The sequence below is a fragment of the Hesperophylax consimilis genome, chromosome 15, assembly GCF_061612785.1.
Source record: "Hesperophylax consimilis isolate HC1 chromosome 15, BYU_Hcon_1.0, whole genome shotgun sequence".
NCBI classification, from domain to species: domain Eukaryota; kingdom Metazoa; phylum Arthropoda; class Insecta; order Trichoptera; family Limnephilidae; genus Hesperophylax; species Hesperophylax consimilis.
The window spans coordinates 11,305,575-11,331,753 of NC_142850.1; the positions used below are offsets into that span (position 1 = coordinate 11,305,575).

The 26,179-nt window shown below is 30.2% G+C and overlaps 1 protein-coding gene across 1 annotated transcript in view; it reads left to right on the forward strand.

Annotated features, from left to right (window-relative positions):
- LOC149417291 (atrial natriuretic peptide receptor 2-like) overlaps positions 1-26,179 on the forward strand; it is a 366,040-nt gene that overhangs the window by 232,129 nt on the left and 107,732 nt on the right. The window lies entirely within an intron of this gene.

Sequence of the window (26,179 nt, forward strand, 5' to 3'; positions counted from 1 at the left end):
TTAGAATCGTGCCGTGAACAATAATACTCCTTATGTAGATGGCGATGAGGTTAGACGCCTTTTTTAATTTATAAAATTAAAAATGATCGCCTAAAAGTAATTATATAATTTTTTTATTATTGTTATTCCATATTATGCAATAAAACTGTGGAAGTTTCATGTTGCAGGAGTTGTGGTTCGCCAGGATACTTACTCGGTGCTGCGGGGTCATTGATTCGGAGTAATGAAACAAACTTCCACATTTAATAATTTATTAATCAGAAGGTTACGAATAACATTTAAGAGCAAAAGTGATTTGAATGGATAACAACGTGTTGGTTATACGACGCTCAAGAACATAATGGCGCTTCGGTCGCCGGCTTCGGTCGGGTGCTTTACTAGATCACGACAAAACCATAACCGAGAAGGGGTTCGTAAGATGGCGATTCTGAACTTTAAAGCAATTTTTACAGGCCTAATTTTTTTTATGGGGATGATAAAAAGACCAAGATGCATTCTTTTCGAAATATTTAATATAAGTATCTTAAATATTTCTAAGCATTTCAATTTTTAATCCAAATACACGTGACTTTGCATTACTTGGTAGTGCTTCACCTTAAAACACATTCCGGTGAAGTTAAGAGTAGGTAGACGTAGAAAAAATGGGAAATTGTTTTTACGTGCTACTGAAAACCTTACACACTACATGAAACATGAGTAAAATTAATTAGAAACTTTATTAGTAGTTGGTATGTAGGTAGACAAAGCTGAAAGTCATTTGCGCAAACAAATCATCACGAGGCTTAATGAAATGTTTGTAATTTTCCACAGTTGTTACTGAAGTTAAACCACAACTTTTGATATAATTTCAGAAACTAAAAGGCAATTTCACTTTACCCTTTTGTTGAAAAAATAGTTTAACAAATTTACATTTACATTCTAAACGTAAAAAATAGTCTTAACAAATTAACATTTACATTATAATAAACAGGGTGTTAGACGTAACTCACTTACGTTAACCAGTGATTTCTGACCTTATTGAGAGGAAAAAAAATGTCATTTTAAGAAACATATAAATATATTTCGACCGTAACTTGGCGACGATATGTAAGCCATTTTTTTAAAGTGCGCTTTTGAAAAAAACAATCGTAAAATTATAAATACCCACAGCAAAAATATCACCGGAACCCAAAATTTAAAAATTTAAAATACATATATTTGAATTTCAATTGTATTGGTTATTTACTATTTGTCGATGACAATGCAACATTTTGACTTTTGGATTTTTAACAAATGTCACTGGTGGTTTTACACCGGGGTATACTGGAACGTGCCCCAAATATATTATATATTATTTTTAAATTAATAAATTGTGTAATAACACAAATTAATCATGACATATAAAAATATGCACTCATTAATGAATACAAATTTGAGTTTTTATAATGATATTTATATGATTAATTTTCTGAAATTAATGACTTTATAGCTGTTAACATGCGAAAAAAAATTTCTGTCCTACCCAATCGGGGTTTGTCGCAGTTCTAAGGGTGGTTAACTCCAGTTCCTGGGGAGGAGGGTTTAATCCTATGTCAAACTAATTGCTTTATTTTAATCATTAAAAGACATTTTAAAACTTCACAGCAGTTTAACAGCTAGTCCCTAGTAAGGAAGGTTCAATCATCAGTCAAATGAAAAATCTTCGAAAGTGGTTAATAGCTGGCCCATGATATGGTGCAACTATTTAACTGTCGAAAATTGAAAATAGGTATGGTAAAAAAAAAAATGTTTTTAACGGGTTGGTTTTTTACTCCAAATAATGCCTGTAATCACTGGTTCTATATCAGCTACATCTCTTAAAACTCTGTGTACAATGCACTTATTTAACAAGCAAACGTACATTGATACAATGCTATCGACAGCGGATAGGATAAACACATCAATCCGCATTTTTTTAAAGATTGTTATTCGTTTGAAAACTGAAGTATTGTGAAATTACTTATTGTGATATTTTGTAAAAAAAATAAAATTATTACAAAAGGATGAAAGGAGACAGTTCTTAACGAAGTGGGAGTGAGGTCGGGTAAGTCAGACCCTTGAAGTTTATAAACGCAGATCATAATATTATTAGTGCCATGCAAAATCCTGTCGTCACAGTAGCTGGAGATAAGGGAGTGGGGGGCAAAAGCCAGTGTAGAGTTTAATGTCGCGTCTTCGTTAGCGGGAGAAACACGTGCAAATTGGCTGGGGTACGCGACATCCGACCTCGCAGTCGGTGTTTTAATATTATTGTAATAATTAGTTACAGTGTTCTTTTATTTATTTTTAGATTAAGATAGTGATTATTATTTTTATAATTATAAGGTACTATAATTATGTTGATTAACCAAAGATGTTATAATTTTTTTAAATTTTATACTTAAAAATGTAAAACTACCAAAATTGATACATTTTGTAATAAATTTCAATAATTAAATAAAAAAAACGTTCAATGCATAGAAATACACGAATAAAACTATTTATAGTTGTAACTAAAGTCGTACGTTTAGGAACGTGGAAAAATCTAACCTTCGCATAGGTTCCCTCGCAAGCACCGTGCCACATACCCTCAAATCAACAAAATACTCGAACATGTCCCGGACCGAACGTGCGAAAATAGCCGTAAAATAAATACACGACACGTTATTGAACCGAAACATTCAATTACAGCTTCGGGTGATAAATACGAGTAAATAATAAACGCGTGTAATAAATAAGATTTTATGTTACTCGCTTGTGATTTATTTGAGTAAATAAATATAATATTACGGATGGCATGAACGTAATTTTACCACCCGCGTAGGCAGGGTAATAACTTCAGTTGTATCAAATATCTCTCGTAGTTAAGATAGGCGAAAGAAACCTGAGGTGGCCTACGCTTGGTATTAAATAATAAAATAATACCTCGCTAGGAATAATTTTAGATGATGTTTATTATTTCAGTTCTAGATAAGTGCTTACTTAGATGATGTTCAAGTAAAACCCATAAACTAGTCAATAAAACATAATAATATATACCTATGTACACTTTTTAATATGAATACCGCATGATACTCCAAATTGCTATCTATATTACTATCCTGTTCCATGTCAGCCCACCATATATTTGCAGTAAGCTGTGAGCCTTTAAACAATGGGGAGGGTAACGAGATGGAGAAAATGAAGGTTAGAAAAAACTGACATTTTTTAGTCACCACATATGACTGGTTAGTTAGTTAGTTAAAATATAATAAATAATTAATCTGAATATTTTTCTAGAGAATTCGTCCGTTGAAGAAAAGTTCTTTGTAGCGTTTGTGTTACGATCTAAGATCTATCACAAGTGTTTAAATGGTTTAAAATAAAGCTTTTATTCGTGGATGTGAAACAAGAAAAATCTTTAGCAAGGATGAACAGCAAAGACTTTATTTCAGCATTACAAATAAATTATGGTCCCTATTCGTGGGTATTCTTATTTTTGTTTCAAAGTAAGATTTTTGTAGCCGTGTTGTAAATTCAAACTAGACAAAACTACGAAAGTATATATTAACAAAATCTTTGGGTTATAAATTTTAGTTGGAGGGTAATTTTTCAGCTTCACTCGTGTCAGGTGTTTTATTTCGATTTGAAAAAGTGTTGACGCTCATAATGTTCTGTTACGTCGTATGAATCTATTTTACACGTGAAAATAATGTAACACTTTTGTCGCTGACAGGACAGGAACAGCGAAAACAAACATTTGTTTGAAGTTCGTTTGAATAGCTGCCAGAATGGCGTTAAGTTTCTTTGTTAATTTTGTGTTGATTTAATGCAAATGAAGTTGCATTTTTATTTCATGCAGTGTATAAAGAATAAAGTTTTCCATATAAGCGAACAAAAGAGCTAAAGAAAACTGATGATTGTGTTTATTTTATTGTGTTTAAGTATATTTGCAGCATTACTTATTTTAAATTATGTGATTCAATGGAATATCCTAAGGATTGATTGAATATTCTGAAAGTTCGTAAATGCTGTATCACCCATAACAAAATATTGGTGGCTAATTCAACAAAAAAACTTTATGATGTTTATTACTTAACGAATCCTCATTTCTTTTCTCACGGCCCATTCACGAAAAATCGTTCTGCAGGATTTTGGCAATTATAATTTTTGTTTCAATTAACCTTCTTTTGTTTTCTTGAGAGTTTTAATACCTTCACATAAACTATATCTATGCATAAATAGATTGTAAGGATGTTAATAACAATAAAAAAATCGGAGTAAGAAAAGCAAGTTGTCAGATAGTTATTTTTGTTAGTATTAGTTTACTGTCGTACTCGTAATGTCGGCGGCACTCAAGAGATCACAAACATGGCTAACTTCTGTAATTGGGAATTCGTCATAAACGAAGCTCTGGCTTTCATACAACAAAAAAGTTGAACTGATGGATGACATGAGTCTAGTACAAATATGTGATATGTTTTCGTAACAAGATTTTGACAATGCTCACGAGAATTCTAGGCCAACCTCTAGGCCCCCTGGACGAGGAGAATCGGGGAAGAAAAAAAATAAAAGATCCTCACGGATTTGATTAAATACATGCTAGAAACCAACGGTAAACTAATACCTAAATTTATTGTTTAGACATTATTAAACTACCGCCAGTCACGTTTGATTAGGTTGATTACAGTGTCGCCCAAACCTCCAACGGTGTTGGACGCGAGTGAGCGCCGTAAGCGGTGAATAAATAAAATAACACCTTCAATCCAAGACAAATTATATAAATACATAAATTTACGGAAAATACATTTTTTTTAACCTGGAAAAATGGAGGAAGCGGTTGATCCGCATGCCTTCATAACAAAGGCGAAACAAAACATAAGTGACTTACATACAATCATAGAAGAAAATAAACTTACTAAAGAAACCAAATCAAAAATGATGAAAGAAATAAATAACATCATGGAAATGATATCGCACATGGCAATAGAATTAGCTAAATTACAAGAAAAGTGTGATATTCAAGAAAAAAACCAAGCACAAAAATACCCATTTTCATACTCTTCTGCAGTAAAAAACTTAATATCACAAACGCAAGAAAAACAATTTCCCATAATAATTAAAAGCTTAAAAGAAGAAGACACTAAAAAAATAAAAGAGAAAATACAAAAGATTAAAATATCGCAGTTGGGAATTCGAGTATGCGAAATTAAAAAAAACAAAAAAAAACCTTATAATAACATGCCCAGAAAAAGAAGACGCAAAAAAATTAAAAGATAAGATAAATGAAGTCGACAAAACCATAATAGCGGAGGTACTTCTGAAAACGGATCCATGCGTAATATTCAAAGGTCTTGACAAAGACTATACCGAAAAAGAATTCTTAGAAGACATCATTGAACAAAACAACGACATCAAAATGATATGTGAAAAATACCAAGACAAAGAAATATTACAAGTTAAGGCCATCATTACAAACAAAAAAACTAACAGCAAAAACTTAATTCTACAAACAAATCCCGAAATGAGACTACATCTTATTAATAAAAAAAAAAATCATCTAGGATTCATGAGAATCTATGTAGAAGACTGCAGTCCTCTTACCCAATGTTTCCACTGTCAAAGATTTGGACACACAGCACAAAAATGCTACAATAGAATGAATAAACCAACATGCAAGCACTGTTCAGAAGATCATCCCATCTCCGAGTGTAAATCCCTGGAACTGCCACCCAAATGCGCTAACTGCAACTCAGCTAACAAGAAGAAAGAAATAAACTCCTTGAACAGTAAAATGAATGAAGTAGACCAACGAACAAACAGCGAAACATGTAAGTTCCGATCTTACATGCTTAAATTAGCCAAAGAAAGAATTAACTACGACATTGAATAAAAATCTTATAAATAATTTTGTAAAATACAACCGAAAATGCATTAAATGGATGATTTCTTAAGTAACGAATTAGAGTTAAATATTAAAATTCAAGAATACGAATGTATATGTACCGATTCGTGTAACAAAATTATTTCTAAAAACATCAATGATATAATTATTATGCACATAAACATCCGTAGCGTTCAAAAAAATTTAGATGAATTAATTCTAAAAATAAATAGTTTAATTAAAAAACCGGACTTTATAGTGTTATCCGAAACATTTACGAACGCTGACTCACCGTCTTATCACTTACCGGAGTACAACTATATTTCTACCAAAGTAGACATCAATAAAAATTCGGGAATAATAATATTTGCAAGCAGTAAATTTAGTATTGTTAACATAATAGAACATCCAATACACTTAGTAAACTGCATCGAAGTACAATTCAAACTCGGCAAATCAATATACTATCTAATAGCTATCTATAGAAGGCATGGCTCGAGTATTATTACGTTTATAAATGACCTCAAATACATATTATTAAAATTAAAAAATAAACTTTGCTTCATCGTAGGAGATTTTAACGTTAATATTAATGAAAAAATAGAAAATAATAACAAAAATGAATACATCAATTGTATGACTGAACAAAATTTTATATCTTGCATAAATAAAAATACAAGGGAAATAAAAGAACATACTCCATCTTGTTTAGACCACATTTGGACAAATGTAAACATTAAAGATCTTCACAAAATAAAATCAATTGTTTGGAAAACTAACATAACTGATCATCACTCATGCTTACTTCTGTATAATAATAATATTAAACTTAAAAAACATAATTTAATAACCAAAAAATCAACAATAGATATGACTATTCTCTCTGAAAAATTAAAAAAGGAGGGTTGGAATAATGTTTTAAACAGTGATGATACTGAAATTTGTTCAACTAACTTCGAAAATATTATGTCACAACACATTAAAAATTCGACAACTGAGATAATAACACACATAAAATCAAAATTAAGATGTTTAAAGCCTTGGATTACCAAAGGACTTATTATATCTATCAGAAATAAAGAAAAACTTTACAAAATAACTTTAAAAAATCCCCAAGATGAAAAAGCATATATTTTCTATAAAAAATATAAAAATAAATTAACATCTTATATTAAAAAAAGTAAAGAAGAGTATTTTAAAAATAAAATATTATCTTCAGAAAATAACCATAAACAAATGTGGAAAACTGTTAATTTCGCCATAGAAAATACAAAAAAAACACAAAACATTAAGTACATTGAACATGATATAAAAATTATAGATGTCAATATACAGCCTAAACAATGCGCAAACATATTTAATTCCTTCTTTGCAAATGTTGGGAAAAATCTTGCGAAAAATATTCATAAGCCTTCAAACCAAGAAAACCATAATTATAAAAATATACAGAAACGTAATATACTTTCAATGTTTGAAACAACAACAGAATGTGAAATTTTGAAAATAATAGAAAATATGAAAGGAGGTTCGTCTCCCGGTTTTGATTCTATTACAACACACATGTTAAAAACTATGAAACCTCACTTAATAAAACCTATCACTCATTTAATAAATTTAAGTTTAACAACTGGAATTTTTCCAATGAACTACAAAACCACAATAATCTCACCTATTTACAAATCTGGAGATCCACATCAAGCAACGAATTATCGCCCAATATGTCTAATTTCTAATATAGGAAAGATCTTTGAAAAAATAGTAAAAAAACAATTGGTAAATTTTCTAGATAATAATAAAATATTACACAAAAACCAGTTTGGCTTTATAAAATCTCTCAGCACACAAGATGCTATTGCTAACGTAACTTCATACATTTACGAATCATTAGATAAAGGTAAAAAATGTGCGGGTATATTTATTGACCTTAGAAAGGCATTCGATAGCATATCCCATGAGATGCTATTAAAAAAATTGAATAATATCGGCATAAAAGGCAACGCGATTAAATGGATCACCGACTACTTAAAAAACCGTCCTCAAGTAGTAAAAATCAATCGTATTAATAGTGATCAAGAGATTACAAGCTTTGGAATCCCCCAAGGTACAGTGCTTGGACCAATTCTATTTACTATATATGTAAACGATATTTTTTTTCAACCTTTACATGGTCAAATTACATCATACGCTGATGATACAGTATTAATAATAAGTGATAAGACTTGGGAAAAAGTAGAGTTAAAGGCCACAGAAGACATCAACACGCTCAAGAATTTTTTCGACACTAATTTACTGTCACTTAATAATGAAAAGACATTTGTAATTCCATTTGCAATCCATACAAATGATACTCCTAAAAATTTTAACATTGTCATACATAATAATACTAAAATTCACAGCCAAAACTATTGCAAATCAAACTGTACAGTACTAAAAACAACAAATAAAATTAAATATCTATGAGTAATTATTGATAAAAATCTGAAATGGAAGGAACAAATATGTCAAATAGTAAACAAAATTAGAAAATTAATATATATATTTTTAAGAATTAGAAACTTTCTGTCGATAAAAAATCTATATTTAATTTACTATGCCTTAGTTCAATCCACTTTACAATACGCTATTATTAGTTGGGGATCCGCGTATAAATGTAACCTTCTTCCAATTGAAATTATACAAAGAACAATTATTAAAATTATATTAAAAAAACCCTTTGACTACCCAACAGAACGCCTGTTTGAAGAATTTCAAGTACCTACATTTAAAGACCTATATATTAAAAACTCACTAATCCAAATTATAAAAGAAAAAGATAAATATCAATTTTTAAATGAAAACAGAACGCGACTTAGACATGTTTTTCTATGCCCAAAACTAAATACGTCTTTTGCACAACATCATTATACTTACCAGGGAAGAACCTTTTTCAATCGTCTACCAGAAGAAATCAGAAGCATTAATGATAAAACCCAAATACTGCTCTCTGTAAAGAGACACTTTAAAAATATTCTGAAAAAAAAACTACTGTCACTTAATTAATCTCACAAATATCCTTAGTTTTCCATAACTTCCTTTCTTTTTTTAAATTTATTATATTCATATATTATCCTTCACTATTATCAAAAAAAAAATACTACAGCAAACATACATTTATGTACAATGAACTATTTAAGTACTAACTAACAACAACATTTATGTACACTCCCCTTCCATACACAAGCAAATGCTTTCAATGGAAGAGTAGTAAAAATACCCAAGATGTAAAATGAATTATGTACCATGTAAACATATTATTAAAAATAAAAAATAATTACAAAAAAAAAAAAATATATATATAATTACTCTATTAAAATAAATAACAATGTTGATGAACGACATACGTAGTCTAAAACTAAATGCCCTTAACGATAACTTCGCAACCTTTGAAGACGTTATAAAAATTCTAAAAAAACTGTATGAATTCAAAAACAACTTCATTGCATGTAATCAGAGGTGATTCAAAGACATCTTTTGAAAGTCCAAAGTTCGAGCTTACTTGAAACAAATTAAATCAACAAGCAATCAACACGCAAACAACGCCATATACCGATAACGTTGCAAACAATTTTAATTGTTTACCCACCAAAAATAACAATGTGTAACAAAAGGAAAAAAAGAGAGCCCCGGGTTAAAAGTTCTTCCCAAAATAGAGATATATAATTGCATCCCAATTCGATCCGGAAACAAAAACAAAATCAGGCGAGTTTACCACTTTTAAAATCTGAATAAACAGAGAAAAATTCTAAGATATTTTTAGTAGAAAATTTAGCCACCAGGTATCATAGTCAGAAACTTTATTTTTTTAAAACCGATCACAACGCTGAACAGAAAAGATAGAACTTCTACAAATGGATCCACATAAAAATAAAAATAATCTACGATCGTATCTCAGAACTGTAGGTCGATTCGACGTACCAAGCATTTTATAAAAGATTTATGCAAAATCTCATTATACTGCTCCAGAAAACATAGGTTCTACCAACAGAAACATATTTTTAAAAATTCATCCTCAATTTTCAGAATATGGAACTTCAGCCGTAAATCTAGCTGTTAGCCTTCTAACTGGACGACCATTGCGGAGTTGCCATCTCATTGCGGGATTCACTTTATATCGACATAGTGTGATACAAGTTGAAAAATATTAATTAATTAATAAATATTTTTATTTTATATGCCGATAAATAAACCGGAAAATCTTCAGGATTTTACAAACTGAGTAAGGTAAATGAAATAGTCAATGAAAGGAATTCGAGAATTAGAAAAGTTTTGCAAAGAGTTTGCTGCGTTTGCACTGTCATGAAGTTGATGAACTGTGTGTGTTGATGCTTTTACATTTTTTTTTCATTTTATTCTAGATAAAAGAAAATTACAATTTTCACTTATTTAACTAGAAATAACGAAAACATTACACATAAATATATTACACAACGATATTATTCACTTTCATTGTTTTGTTGATTGAGCATAAAACTGATTTTTTTTTTTTAAATGTAACTACACTTTTTTCATTTTTAATTTCGTCTGGGAGGCAATTATTATGTTGCTCCCCTCGTAACCAATGGATTGCTTGTCATAATGAGTATGTATGGTGTTTAAATGTATTTTATCGTGTTGCCGTGTAAACTGTGTGTGTGTTTGGGACGTTTTAGTTCTGTATTTTTTTTTTTTTTTTTTTTTTTTTAATAAAGAAAGACAAACATTCCCAGGTTACGAATAACCCAACAATGTTTGAAAATCTCCTACTACCACCACAGAAAGCCGAAAATGTTGCTTGTGTTGTGATGGAGGACTTAGCCAGCCGAGGAATCGAACACGCGACGCTCGGGTGAGACCCAAGCGCTATGCCCACTCAACCACTGACCGGTCGAATGTAATTTGTATGTATGAGTTTATTATTTATTTTGTAAATAAGGAGACATGTATTATGTTCATATAATTTTCTTAATTTTAATGGTTTTGTTTCCATATTTAATTTTTTTGTTGATGTTCTAGGTTTGAAATGAAATAGCTGAGTGATGTCCATAGTACCACTAGCTGGTTAAATCACTGTGTCATCACAAAATCACTGGATAACGCTATAACTAGCAAAGGTGTCCATAGGTTGGCAATGAAAATAAATCTCATCCTTTAATTTCAATCAGCCTTTGTGGATTTCATTTGATGACTCCAAAAGATGATTGATCCTGTGATGGAATCCGAAATCTTAAGTTGAATAGTTAAATATACTGAAACTATTAACAAAAACTTTCAAATATTCTCCAAGGTTTCAACCAATCAGAACTTGATAAAAATTAAACCGAAAAATCATCTAAACATCAAATAAAGTTTAAAACAATGTTGTAGACGCACTACGAAGTGCTGCTTCTACCATTAACACGTATCGAAAAAATATAATCATTCCGGGATGGAATCATATGGTTGCAGCCAAATGTGCAGAACCATGACGCGCCTTTATTTTGTGGATTGAGGTCGGAAAACCACTCTCAGGGCAGGTGGTCGAAGACAGGAAGAAGTGCCGAACGATTTTCAAAGTAACACTGAAAAAAGTCAAGACAGAAAAATTGAACAGCGAATGGATGGTATTGCCACCTCACTAACAATAACTCTTCTCGAGTCAATGGAGTAAGAGGAAAAAAAAATAGCAAATGAATTTAGTAACTTCCTCTCTATGGTGGGTAAAGAAGCAGCAGAAAAAATCTATGAATATAAATTTTAGTTTGAAAATTTAAGATTATATTACCACTACGGTAGTAGCTGTTAGAAAAATGGCAACAGGAAAAGCCACAGGACATGACTCAATAACTCTTGAGCATATTATGTATGCTGGCCCAGCGATTCATATTATCCTAGAAAATCTGTTTGCAAATATTAAGCGTTATAGGTACATCCCGAAATGTCGAAGACGGTCATTATTTCCATAGTTAAATCAAAAAAACTGGATCCATCCGTGATCAATAACTACCGACCAATTTCACTCTTGATTTTCACAACAGTATTAGAAAAAACTTTATCGACGGTCGTAACAGACCATCTGAAGATAAAGAATAACCAGTTTGGATTTAAATCTGCATTTTCAACATCTATGGCAATAAATGCCTTAAAAGAAACTACCAGCTTATATAGGATACCGCCAATCTACACCTGCTTTCTAGATCTAAGTATTCATTTTATCGTGTTTGTCACAATAAACTGTGGGAAAAACTTAGGAGATTAATGGCGATTATTTCGAATTGTCAAACGCAGCAAGGAAATATAGTGAAATGGCCTGGCGAGTTTTCCAACCCATTTTATTTGGCGTAAGGCAAGGAGAAAGCATGTCACCAGCACTCTTCAATATAAACACTCATGAACCAATTCAAAAATTTAATTAAACAAAAATATGTTGGCAAGTTCAAGGAGTTTGTGTAAATAATATTAACTTCGCAAATGATATGGTTCTAACGTACAGTACCGTCACTTAGTGCACTAATTGAACTATTCCAAATATATGAAAATTTTGCAATAAATAAAAACCTTGAATATAATACGTTAAAATTTATTTAATATCAACGGTATAAATTTACCATACACCATAATTCATGTCACAGAATAACATTTAACTGTGGCATTTGATCATAAAATGAGGAAAAAAAGTATAAAATTAATACTAGAAGGAGATACAAGTACATATAAAATATTATGAACAACTATGATTAGACTTACATTATATAAGTAATTATTTAGAAGATATAATAGTAAAGTCTTTTTGTACCTAGCTTCTGTGCAGTTAAACAGATCCGCTACATCTGCGTACCTATAACTAACTTAATGTACGACGATTGACGATTGATTTTATTCATTAATTTCATTCATTTTACATATATATCCAGCTAACAATAAAAACACCCTAATATAATAGAACTTCCTTCATCTTCTGGCGTTAGTAAGATTAGATTGTTAATATTAATTTTAGTTGTAAGTTGCTAAATATGTAAATACTCGTATATATGTCGTTAAGATAGTAGTTATAGGTCGTAAGTCACTAGATATAAGTCTTAGAGATAAGTCAGTAGTTGAAGTATTAACTATTTAAGAAATAAATTTGTACATCGCCCTTGAGGTGATTTCTCACGGAAACGGCGCTATATAAATTAGCCAAATATTATTATTATTATTATTAATATAATCTAGGTACAAGCGAGTGTTTGAAATGCTCAGTCTTGGAATTGTTACAATTAAACAGGGTTTTAGAACGAGTAGCTCTTATGGGTACATGAAATTCAATGAGGTTAATTAAATCAAGGCTGTCTACACTACCATGTACAATTTTGAACATAAATATTAAATCGGATATAATTCTTCGATCTGAGAGTTTTAATAAATTTAATTTTTTCACTAAGTAATTATAGTTTATTATACTTTCAATGGGAATACTGAGTTATGAATCAATTGTTATGGTTTTTAAATGTAAAAACGAATTCATACAAACACCTTTAGTATGGCTAGGAAGGAAAATTGATATTAGTCGTTGCGTCAAATATCTGGGACATATTATCACAGACGAACTGAAAGACATGGAGTATATAGAAAGACAAAGAAGAGCAATGACCGTTAGAGTAGTTATGCTGTCAATGCGTTTTCACTTTTGCAGTACAAACGTCGAAAGGTTACTATTCAACGCATTCTGCACTTCGCTGTACACGTCAGAACTCTGGGTAGTTTACACTGCATCCCGATGGCATAAGCTAAAAGTCACTTACAATAATGCATATCGATTCCGCCTACCGAGATAATACAGCGCTACGGAAATCTTCCTGGAGGGACGAGTGCACTCTTACAGAGTGCTTCTCACCACCACATGGGAAGCTTACGGCACAGACTACGCAAATCAAAAAACACAATCATCATTACCATGGTTGCTTGGATGGAGCCCCCTCTCTAATGATTCTCTGGATACGGGAGATATTAATTTTTTTTAATTTTTAACACACATTTTTTATCTATTTTTTTTTCACTTTTATTTTTTGTGCCTATCTATGTATTGTTATTTTGTCTTATTTATTATTCTTCTTACAATTTATCTGATTTCTCTTTTGTTATTTTAAAATATGGAATGCATTGCATTGCACTACCCCTGCATACATTATGCATACTCTTATTATTATTAAAATACCAAAATGTTGAGTAATACCAATAATGGGATTAAAATTAATCTATGTCGACAACTTTTAGTGTAAGCAGGAACACACAGTAAATTAATGTAGGACTAATTATATTTATTTTTCAAATAAAGCCACAAAGTTGTTGAACAAAAATAATATTTGAATATCACCGTTGACGCGAGAGTCCTCGTACTTATTAACTGGTAAATGAATAGAATTTTTATTATTATTCCCACCAGAACATTTTAAGAAAACAACCTTTATATACGAATCCAAACATCAAATAATACACTAGTCATAAATTTTCTACAAACAGCGATAAAAATAAGTTAAAGTACCTCGAATCAACCGTTTGTAATTCCTCCATCTTCCTGAAATTCTTTCGGATTGGGACCACAATCTTGTTCATCACTAAGAAAGGCATTCTTAGAGAATTGAGAGCGGAAAAAATAAATGCGCCAAATGGTGATAAGTTGGAAGTTTAAACTTTGCCTTTAATGAAAAGTGAAAAGAAAAATAACAGAAATTCATTCAGCGCTATCCAGTTTTCCTTTCAGTAGGTAGATTAATTTATAAAAATTCTTATTATCGTTGTACCTACGTTTGTTTTCGTGAATAACAGTTTCCAAAACATAGGTTTATGAAATATTATTTTCTTTCCTGATGAGTGCTCTTTAACGATATTTTTTTTTAGAAAACAATATTCTTAAAGTGAAAACAAATATTAACAGGAAAAATAAATATTATAAGTACTAACTGAGTAAGGATAATTATAGAGAAAAAGAAAGAATAACAATTGAATATAATTTTTTGTAGGTAGGTACACAAAAATAAACAATGAAAGTTGTTGAAAAAGGCTGTGGAATAATTAATTTAATTTTTAATAATTTAGTAATTAATACTAATTTTTTAATATCTTTAAGTAAATGTAAAGCACCTGGCAAATTTATTTTCATACTAATTTGATGATAAATACCAAAAATTATTTCAATTTAACAATTGAATACGTTCATGTAAAAATAATTGAAATAATAATCTCAAATATTTGCCAAAAATTATAAAGAATTATTTGTCAAAGCACGCAGTATTTGTATAATTGAAATAATAATCTCAAATATTTGCCAAAAATTATAAAGAATTATTTGTCAAAGCACGCAGTATTTGTATAAAAAAATTGTTTTACGTAGAGTGCTTCCTTGTAATAAAAGAAAATAAATTATTTAGCGTTACAAAATTCATTCAATAGATTGTTATGAACAATACATACGCGGTCTATTCCATTCTTTAATAAAACCTACTTAATCGTAGGTAAATTCACTTTTTGTTTAATGATAGTAAAATTGATCATCGAATAAGAATAATTAAGACTTTTAGATATGCACACCTCGCATAACAATATATTACGAACCTCTAAAATAAAAATGGATGCTAATCAATGTATGGCGAAGGCTCAGGAAATTATTAACCAAATACATTTAATAATTACCGACTCATCTAATAAGTTCAATAAAGAACAACTTGCAAAAATAATGCCAAAAACTACCGAGTTACTGGGCGTCGCGGGACAGATGGCAGTGAAGATGGGGACTATGGAGGGTGAACTATCCGCATACAAAAATATTATTAATAACCAACCTGCAATAACTGGAACTACTCAATCTACTTCAATGGAAATACGTGACGCAATTACCGAGATAACAGAAAGGAATTTACGTTCGAAAAATCTAATTCTGCTGAACGTACCTGAAAGTAGAGACGAGAATCAAACCAACAGGATATCTGATGACAACAACAAAGTATGTTCAACGTTAAAAATTATCGATGATACATTACAGATAAATATTTCTAAAATATATAGGCTTGGCGTAAGAAAAACTGACAAGATCAGACCCATAAAAGTAGAACTCCAAGATTCATATCAAGCTAAGCAAATAATCATAAATAAATATAAACTGAAAAATGGCATCAAAGTTAAACAAGATCTCACGGAGCTGCAAAGGAAACAAATGACGGATGTTTGGAAAGAGTTTGAAACGAGAAAAGCGGATGGGGAAACAAACATAACAATTAAGTACATAAACTCTGTTCCAAAAATAATAAAAAACGTGCCAAAAAACTTAAACAGCACCTAAAATTGTTTGGGTACTACCAAAATGTTCGCGGAATGAGAACCAAATTACAACATCTCAAAATAACTTCTCCCACATTCCCACATGATATTTTGTTATTAACAGAAACATGGTTAAATGAGGACATCAATTCATCGGAATTAGGTCTCAATAAATACAACATCTATCGTCTTGACCGTGACCCCATTACAAGCAACAAATCAAAAGGAGGAGGTGTAATGGTGTGCATATCTAAAAACATTTCATCTAAAAAATTGCCAGTTAAACACAAAAGCGTTGAACAGATGTTTGTAATGCTAAATATTTCATCCACAAAAATCATTATCGCTTGTACTTATATTCCACCAATGTCAGATCTGCAAATATACAAGAACCACATCGAGGATGTAGAAACACTAAAATATAAATATCCTTAAGCCAAATTTATAATTGTAGGCGACTAAAATCTTCCGAAAATTGACTGGTCTTTCGATAAGAACAATGAAGTGATTATTAACGAAACAGAAGTGCAGTGTGTCAAATCTAAGGAAATGCTTGATATGTCTTTTTTCCTAGGACTAAAACAGTTAAATAAAGTGCATAATTCTTATAACCGAATGCTTGACCTAGTATTTTCTAGTGACTTAAGGACAGTGGTAAAACAATCGGATGAATTGTTGTTACCTTTAGACCAACACCATCCCGCGTTAGATATTATTATCACAAATGAGTCTAGAAAATTGCAGAAATTAAAAACTTCATCGTACAATTTTATAAAAGCTGACTACCCAAATATAATTGATTATCTTGACCATATAGACTGGTCATTTCTAGAAGATGAAAACAATATTGTGAATCAAGTCCAACAATTTTATTCAATCCTAAACACTTCAAAAGAACGTCATGTTCCAAAAGTTAATTTTATTGCATCCCTTTACCCTACATGGTTTTCAAAAGAATTAAAAGAATTGATTTATACTAAAAAACAAACTCACCGAATATATAAGCAATCTAGAAACGTCGATGATTATATAATGTTTACTAACATAAGAAAGCAGTGCAAAGAATTGTCTAAAAAATGTTATAATGATTATATTAGTTTAATAGAAATGGAGGTTCATGATAATGTTAAAAAATTGTGGAACTTTTCTAATGCTCAGCGAAAAAATGATTGTAGTTTACCAAATATTATGTATCTGAATAACAATTGTGCGGATAATACCGAAGGCATTGTCAATCTTTTTGCAGATTTATTCAAAAGTGTTTATGATGATAATATTACTGATAATGAAATCCCAAATGATATATCACTTGAAGAATCACTTAACCTAAACCATTGTTTTATTGAAATAAACGCTATAGAAAAGGCTATAAAAGCATTAGATACTAATAAATCCGCTGGACCGGATGGTTTCCCTCCAATATATTTAAAATCTTGTGTTCGCAGTTTGATTTATCCATTATTTTTACTATTTAATAAGTCTTTGTCGTCAGGGTGTTTTCCAAAACAGTGGAAGAAAAGCTATCTTACGCCTATTCATAAAAAGGGAGATAAAAGCGATATATCAAACTACAGACCAATATGTATATTGTCCGCTATTCCCAAACTATTTGAATCGTTAGTCCTAGATGTAATATGTAAACAAATTAATAATATTATTGTACCCAACCAGCATGGCTGTATCACAGGTAAATCCACCCTAAGTAACTTGATCATATACGAAAATTACATAACTGATTCTCTTGCCTTGAAGCATCAAGTGGATTCAATATATACTGATTTTTCCAAAGCTTTTGACAAAGTTAGGCGACATATCCTTGTACAAAAATTAAGTATGTTGGGTATCAAGGGTAATCTGTTAAGTTGGATTGATAGTTATCTTAGTAAAAGAGAGCTATGTGTCAAAATAAAATCTGTGGAATCTTACATTTTCGAAGCCACAAGTGGGGTCCCTCAGGGGTCTCACCTGGGACCAATTCTTTTTTTGTTATTTATTAATGATATTGTTAGCATATTTAAAGATGTAGAAGTTCTTCTTTTCGCAGATGATTTGAAAATATATAAAACAATACGCAGTCTAGACGATTGTTATACTTTGCAACTTAATTTAAATAAACTATATCGTTGGTGCATCATCAACTCTCTGTTTCTTAATATTAAAAAATGAGAGGTCATTCGTTTTTGTAAAATACGAAATCATACAATTTATGAATATTCGCTTAATAATGTAAAATTGACAGCTGTCACTCAAATCAGGGACTTGGGTGTTATATTTGATGAACAGTTAACATTCAATCCGCATATAAATGAAATCACAAATAAAGCCCTAAAAATGCTTGGTTTTATATGTAGAACCGCATGTGACTTCAAGTCACTAGAATGTTTGAACACACTGTACACACCTTTAGTAAGAAGTCAAGTAGAGTATAATTCGCCTATTTGGTCCCCGTTTTATAAAGTACATTCCAACAATATTGAAAGGGTACAACACAAATTTTTAAGATTTATTAACTTTAAACTGAATATTCCAATCCAAAATATAAATTATATCCAACTCATGCATCAACTAAATTTGATTACGCTGTCAGATAGGCGAATTATCTCCGACTTTGTTCTACTAAATAAAATTATTAATTATAGAATCGACAGCCCTGAAATTCTTGCCACAATAAAATTATTTGTACCTTCCAAAAATACGAGACAAAATTCCACCTTTTTCTGTGACAATTTCAAATCTAATTATCAAGCGCACATATCGTTAAATCGAATACAAAATTTTGGTAATAAATTTGGTAATGTTGTTGATATATTTAGAGATTCCGTAGCAGTGCTTAAACGAAATCTACATAAACACTTTGCTGAAATGTATGACTTATCCACTCCATAGTGAAAAACCCATTTTTTAGCTTCTGTTTTTTCACTCTTTTCTTTTATGACTTTTTAACTTTAATATATATGTTTCAACTTTACAAATTAATATTGTAATTTAAATAACAATTCGAATATGATTTTAAGTCCCTATAAATGCTGATTAATTTCAATCCATTTATTTTTCTAAGTAAGTAAAAAAAAAAAACTGTTCTCCATAATGGTATTCTGTATTATTTGTAAAACATTTATGTACTACAGATATAATAACTATTTTATTTATATATGTACGTAAACTTTTAAATGTCACATAGTTAATGTAATAACACTAATAACAATGTATGTAAAAGCCCAATGGGCGTTTAAATAAATAAATAAAAAAATAAAAATAACCAATAGTAATAATTTTACAATTTCCGTCGAAATTTTACATGATTGTGCCGAAGTTTCAAAATCAGCAACCGGCGTTTCTATGCCAGAGATACTCGTATCATATTGCAGGTTTGAATTTAATATTTCTAAAGGACAGAAATATACAGATTTGAAAAGATATTTTTTTTGTAAGAATCATGATTAATGCTTTAGGATTATCTTGAATGTTCTCATATTATGTAATGTCTCCTCTATAGCGCAATACTCGCACAAAGCTTGCAAATAAATACATAAATGTTTTCGTTCTAAAAACAGAAAAAATTGGATTTTTAACGCAATAAACTAAATAAAAAACAATATTACTAAACATCGAATCACTAATTTAAAATAAAAATAAAGAGCAAGATTAGGGGATAAACTTTTTGTTATTCGTGTTTTACCAACACCTTGTGATTATCAAATTTAATGCGCTGTAACTAGGCAGAGCGTGCAAGTAATTGTTAGCATAAAATATAGCTGGTGTATCAAGCCATGTATCCCAACAAATTTTGGAGGTAACTGAAAATTTGGTAATTTGTCTTTGTAAAATTGAAAGCGTGTTTGAGTTTTTAGAACTCCTTTTTTAATCAGTTAGTAAGGTCATTTACCACGAAAATGTATAATACAGATATTCTCCTATGTACACTGCATCATGTAAAAGTATTTTTAGGCGTATATATAAATAAATAAAATAAAATAATAATTATATATTATCAAGGCAAATGCAGGTGCATAAACACGTGTTCAGATGTATTACAAATTGGCAAAACTTTTTCAGGAAACGGCCTGCAATCCCGTTTTTACCCAAACTACGAACAATTTAAAGATATTTCTAACAAATCAGTAATACTCATTTTCTCCGTGTACCTATATCGTGATCACTACTGCAAAAGCTCTAACAAAACCATTTGTAAGAGCTTCTGTTAAGTTCACATTGAATCGAGTTGGTGACACCATAATATACATTGAACCAGCTTTGCTGTAAATAATTACTGAAACTTGAATTGAAATAATTATTTATAAATTTTAGCTGAATTTAGCTTTAATTTCAAAAAGTTGTTAAAAGTTCAATTTAATTTGATAAATTTAAATCAGTTCAATTAAAACCAATTTTTAGGGATTTATATTTAATTGATAACCCATGAATCCTTTCGCCTTGCAACTAATTACACACAAAAAATACAGTTAAATATGTATATTGAAAAACACACGAAGGAATTTAATTTTAAACACACACACATGTACAGACAAAATTCTAATACTATGAAGAATACGATATATTTATGAAAACTTTTAAAAATTTCAACTTTTGAAAGAATACTTTTAATATATAAATACATAAAATACGAACTTTCGAATGTATTTCATGAACATTTGAACTGATTACAAAACTATAAAAATAAGCTGAAATGTTAAAAGTCGTACAAACGTATTCAGGGAAAAGATATAATGAAGGACATAAAGTTTTCCGTGTTTCTTTTAAACCCCCATCTGAACGATCATAAATATAATTCGTTTATATTCTGAAAGCGGTTTCATTCTAAACTTGCATTTAACGTCTCACAAGTTTCCACTTCAACAAAATATTGTGATAAATATTATGAATAAAATATTACAAAAAAATTTTAATAAATCAAACATAGAAGCGCATAAAAATTAAGTCTTTACATAGTATAAAACAAAGATGTTCTTCTAAACTACGCAAAAGATTTTGATAATGTTTTATATATTTTTATATTTATTTATACCCGCTTAACTTCTTTGGCGGGTGTAAATAACAAAAAATATTTAAAAAAATAAAAAAATACAACATTTAAAAAAAATTAAAAAACTAGCATTTAGAAACTTTCTTTCAATATATAATACTAAAATAAATTCGTTATTCGCATCTGTCTCTTTGCGCGCTTAGTTAGCTTACTTAGCTTCACTGTAATTTAGAAAATTTATTTCAAAACGTAATGTTTTATATATTTATTTATATTATATTCATATATAGTAAATGTATATTACATTTATAGAAAGTAGGGAAAAGTCAAACAACGATGGGTACACGTCAGCTAGTTAAAAATAATGTACAATTATTAGAAGGGATTAGAAATCTGTTTTGTTATAGTATCAATATTTACATTTAGGGATAAGAACTATATTATGTTATGTTCATTTTATGCAAGAATTGAAAGAGGTGGGATTGGGCGCGAATTTGAGTAGTCTGAAAGTATGTTGCTTGTTGCGTGCTGATGATGCGTTGCTGATTGCTAACAGTATGGAAGATCTAGTGTCTCTCGTGTCTAGAATGAACAAAGTATGTATGAAGAATGAGTTAATAATGAATATAAATAAGTCATGTTATTTGAAAGAGAGAGAACGAAAACAGTGTGCAATATAACTGTGAATAAGGAATACTTAGAGCAGATGGATGAGTTTATGTATTTAGGAAGTATGCGTACGAGTGAAGGGAAGGCTGACAGATATATTGAAAGCAGGGCAAATGCAGGTAACTTCTTTAATGGAGGACTGAACGCAGTTGGCGTTGCCAAAAACATGTTCAAGGAAGCGAAGCTAGCAGTCGACAATAAAGTGCTTGTACCTACCCTGACGAATGGCAGTGAGGCATGGAACTGGCAGAAGAAGGATGAAAGTAGAATTTCAAATCCCTGAGCCGTATTTGTGGTAAAACCATGTATGATCATGTGAGAAATGTGGGTAATGTCACAAAAAATGCACTCTTAGATTATTTGAGGATGTAGAGAAAATGAACGAAGAAAGGAGTGTAATAAGAATATATGAAGCAAATTTGAATGGTATCAGAATTTGGGGATCCCCGAGGAAGACACGGAACGATCAAGTGAATCAGAAACTTGAGTTGGGGCATGTCAAGAGTCAGAATAATAGAAGAGTATGTATGAATATGAATGAGGCAAGAAGTGTGTGCCAAGACCAAGTTGTTTGGCGGTCCATCCTCTCTGCCTACCCCTACGGGGAAACGGCGTGATGGTTAGTTAGTTTGCTACGTTAGTCTAGATTTTTTTGGTTTACGCTATTTCGGCGCTGACGGCCACCAAAAGTTTAAGTCATTTGAATATTAAAAATTTGTTTGACAGCTTGTGTGAAAAAAAATCCATAAAGGGGCTAATCCAAAAGGGGCCCTTGTCTCAAATGCAAAGGAAACCATTTAAGATTTAACTTTACGATTTGTTGTAATTAAATTAACTCGAAAATAAGTAGAAATTCGGTGGAAAAATGATCATGACGTGTTGGTGTGTGTACTTTTGAAAACAAAATTTTGTGTGTAGTTGACTTTTGTGTGGGTTGTAGAAAAGTTTGTCTGAGCGTGGGTACAGTGGAAATTAATTATCTCTTAGAGGTTGTCTACAACTTTGTCGAGGATTTTGTACATAAATTTCTCGTAGTACTGTTCTGTCTTCTAGTACCATGAGTTAATGGAATATAACTAATATAACACATACTTATGTGTGTGTTTATATTTGAATGAGTATGTATGCATCTATGTATGTGTGTATATATATATATATGTATGTGTATTTATATGTGTATTTAGATGTATGCATGTATGTATGCATATTTTAATAAGTATGTAAGTTTCTTCCTAGTAATTGATTTCGATCCTCCGTGTTTTTATTTACATTTTTGTAATTAAATTTATTATTACTGTAACTAACCAATTACTATTACACAAAGAATACTGAGATGAATGTTGTGCTCACCTTTAATTAAAAACATCATTATAACCATGAATAAATTTAAATTACTGTTAAAATTATGTGATGTATTCTGTTGGCGAGCCAATAAATAAATAAATAAATTAATGTTTTTTAAAGACAAGATTTTTATTTATGCATAGCACAAAGGATAACAATTATTTTTATAAGCAATAATTGTTCGCCTGAAAAAAATTGCTTATAAAAATAATTGTTATCCTTTGTGCTATGCATAAATAAAAATCTTGTCTTTAAAAAACATTAATTTATCAAAAAAATAATAAATAATATTTGACAAGTCCAAGTATTTCACCTAAAAAATGTATACAATTTGTATCAACGCCATCTAGTGAGAGATTTAGCACTTACAATGCCTTTCTCATATAAAAAATAAAGTTGGTTGTTCTCAGGTGAAAAAATGTAAAAAAAGCAGTAATTGTTGAATGAAACACTAGCATATATTGAATATTTTCTCGGGTAAGAAATAAGCCCCCATAGCTCAGTGGTCAGAGCTTTCGACCGGAAATCGAATGGACACGGGTTCGAGTCCCGTTGGCGTCATGTATTTTTTTATCAGGAGATTTTTTCAATGTGGATGAGTGTTTCAGGCGAACAATTATTGCTTATAAAAATAAATAAATAAATAACTAATGAGCATTTGCGGTATTTAAATAAATTGTAAATAATAGGTTCCCAACAAATTAATGAAGGGTTTTCTGTGAAAATTAAGATTTTTTAATAATAATATTCATTTTATGGCGGTGTGTCTTGAAGTTTTTGAAAAGCATAATATTTTTTTTAACTATATGCGAATATACCCTGTTATTTACCTATTTTAAAGCTCGTTTAAAGGGTAAAATAAGAAACGTACATTAAAAAAGGTTTACATTAAATCAATTTAAGTTTTACAAAATATATGTCCAATTTTTATTATATTCAAAGAATAATGAGTGAGATTAAGAAAGGAACGCTAAGATGGTTTGGGAATTTAGAGCAAATGAACGAAGAAAGGAGTATATGGAGAATATATGACGCAAATGTGAATAGAAGAAGAGGTCGGGGACGCCAGAGGAAGACATGGCATGATCAAGTGAATCAGAAACCATAAGTCGGGCTATTTTAAGAGTCAGAATAATATAACAGTATCAATGTCACGATGTATGAATGTGAATGAGGCAAGGAGTGTGTGCTAAGATCGAGTTGTTTGGCGGTCCGTCCTCTCTGCCTACCCCTACGGGGAAACAGCGTGATGGTAACTTAGTTAGTGGCCAAAATATTTCAAATTTTAATTTTATTTAAACATCTATTTTCTATGTGTTTTCTTTACAACTTTAAATATCATTATACTACGAAAATAATTTGTGTTCGTAGCAGTGTGGATATGGTTGACTTTTTACTCTTTGGTGTACTGTCAAAACAATAGTAAAGAGATTCTGAAACTTTGCATTGTGTTCTTTAATTAAAAGCGGTTAAATTTAATGAAAAATCAAGTAAGTATTGAATTTGTATAACAAAATCAGTTATCGGTTATCAGTTCAAACTTTGAATGTTAATTTTGCTACGAAAAAGAACATGAAAAAACGGTTATTTTAATCAGGTAATGAAAAAATGGACTGGTGTTCCTTATTATATTATAAAAGTTGAAACTTTTTTTTTATAATTTTCTGTTGAATGCACTCTTATACCAGGAAGTAGTTATTAATACAAATTTTTTGTATTATTAAAAAAAATATACTCGTATAATTGAAGAAGAAGATGATACTAATAAATCCAAGCGAAACATAAAACAGAACAAGACACAAAAAAATAAAAAGATTAATAAACCCTCTCTAAACCGAACCCTCCGAAAAATCTCTGTCTTACCAGGACAACGTCTTTATCCACTAGACCATTAGGAACTAATTATTATACGTGCGTCGTTTAAATCGATCACATATTTCAAATTCAGAATTAAAAATATTATCCTGCAACTTATTTCTCCTATATTTTTTGCAGCCATTTTCATGTTTACTTTCCACACCCTCGTTCGAATTCTCTGAAAATTTTTCCTAGCTTTATACTACTTTGAAAAAATCTGCTGAAATTAATTCTAATTCCACTGGAATTAAAAACATAGTAATAAATTGTGATAAACTTAATACCCAGCTTAATCCGGGAAGGATTTGCACTGACACGGCAGTCAGATGATGAGTGGGCGATTAGTCTGCATACACTTGGCCATAAATAAAGCAATTTATAATGCAGGAGACAAATATTAATACAGTATTTATAAACTGCTTACGTCTTATGTGCTGCATTATATTGTACTTGTAGTATCGTTAATTTTCCACAAGGTAAAAAAAAACTTTATTTGTATTTTTTGTTTTTTTTTTTGTTATTTAGGAAGTTTTGTAAATTTGTTTTTAGGAAGTTATTTATATACATATAAGCTTCTTATTGCACGTGCGACAATTTTTTTGGGTCTGTCAAATTAAAAACAAGATGTTTTATTGATTTTCAGTTAGCACTTTCTAGTATTCACTCTAGACGAAAAAAGATTTTTGAAATGTTATGTTTTCACTATGCATAATATAAGGAAAAAAATTACTAATAACCTTCGTAGCCTACATTATTATCATTTTTCCGGGTAAAATCTCGAGTTTCTCCATTTCCTTCCTTCCAATCTCCTTTTGTAATTATCTTCTTTCATACACACCCAACAAAATTATGTATTCATCTTTTTTAAAACAGTAGTTGTTTTTTTTTCTTCTAAAAATGATTGCAGTTATTTGCTGGCATTTCGATGTGATTTTAACGATGAATATTCTGAATGTGTATTTTGTGATAATAAAAAAATTTTTTTAGGGTTTTTAACAAAATGAGATGATATACCTTCCCCGAAGAAAGTTTTTTTCAAAGATGTAAATATACTAATAACATTTTCACAAAAAATATTTAAAGTTTATATGTATCCACAAAAATTTGTAATAAAATGAAGTGTTTTAGCTGCCCTGAAGATGTTTGTTCGAAGTAAGTTGGATTATAAATAATGC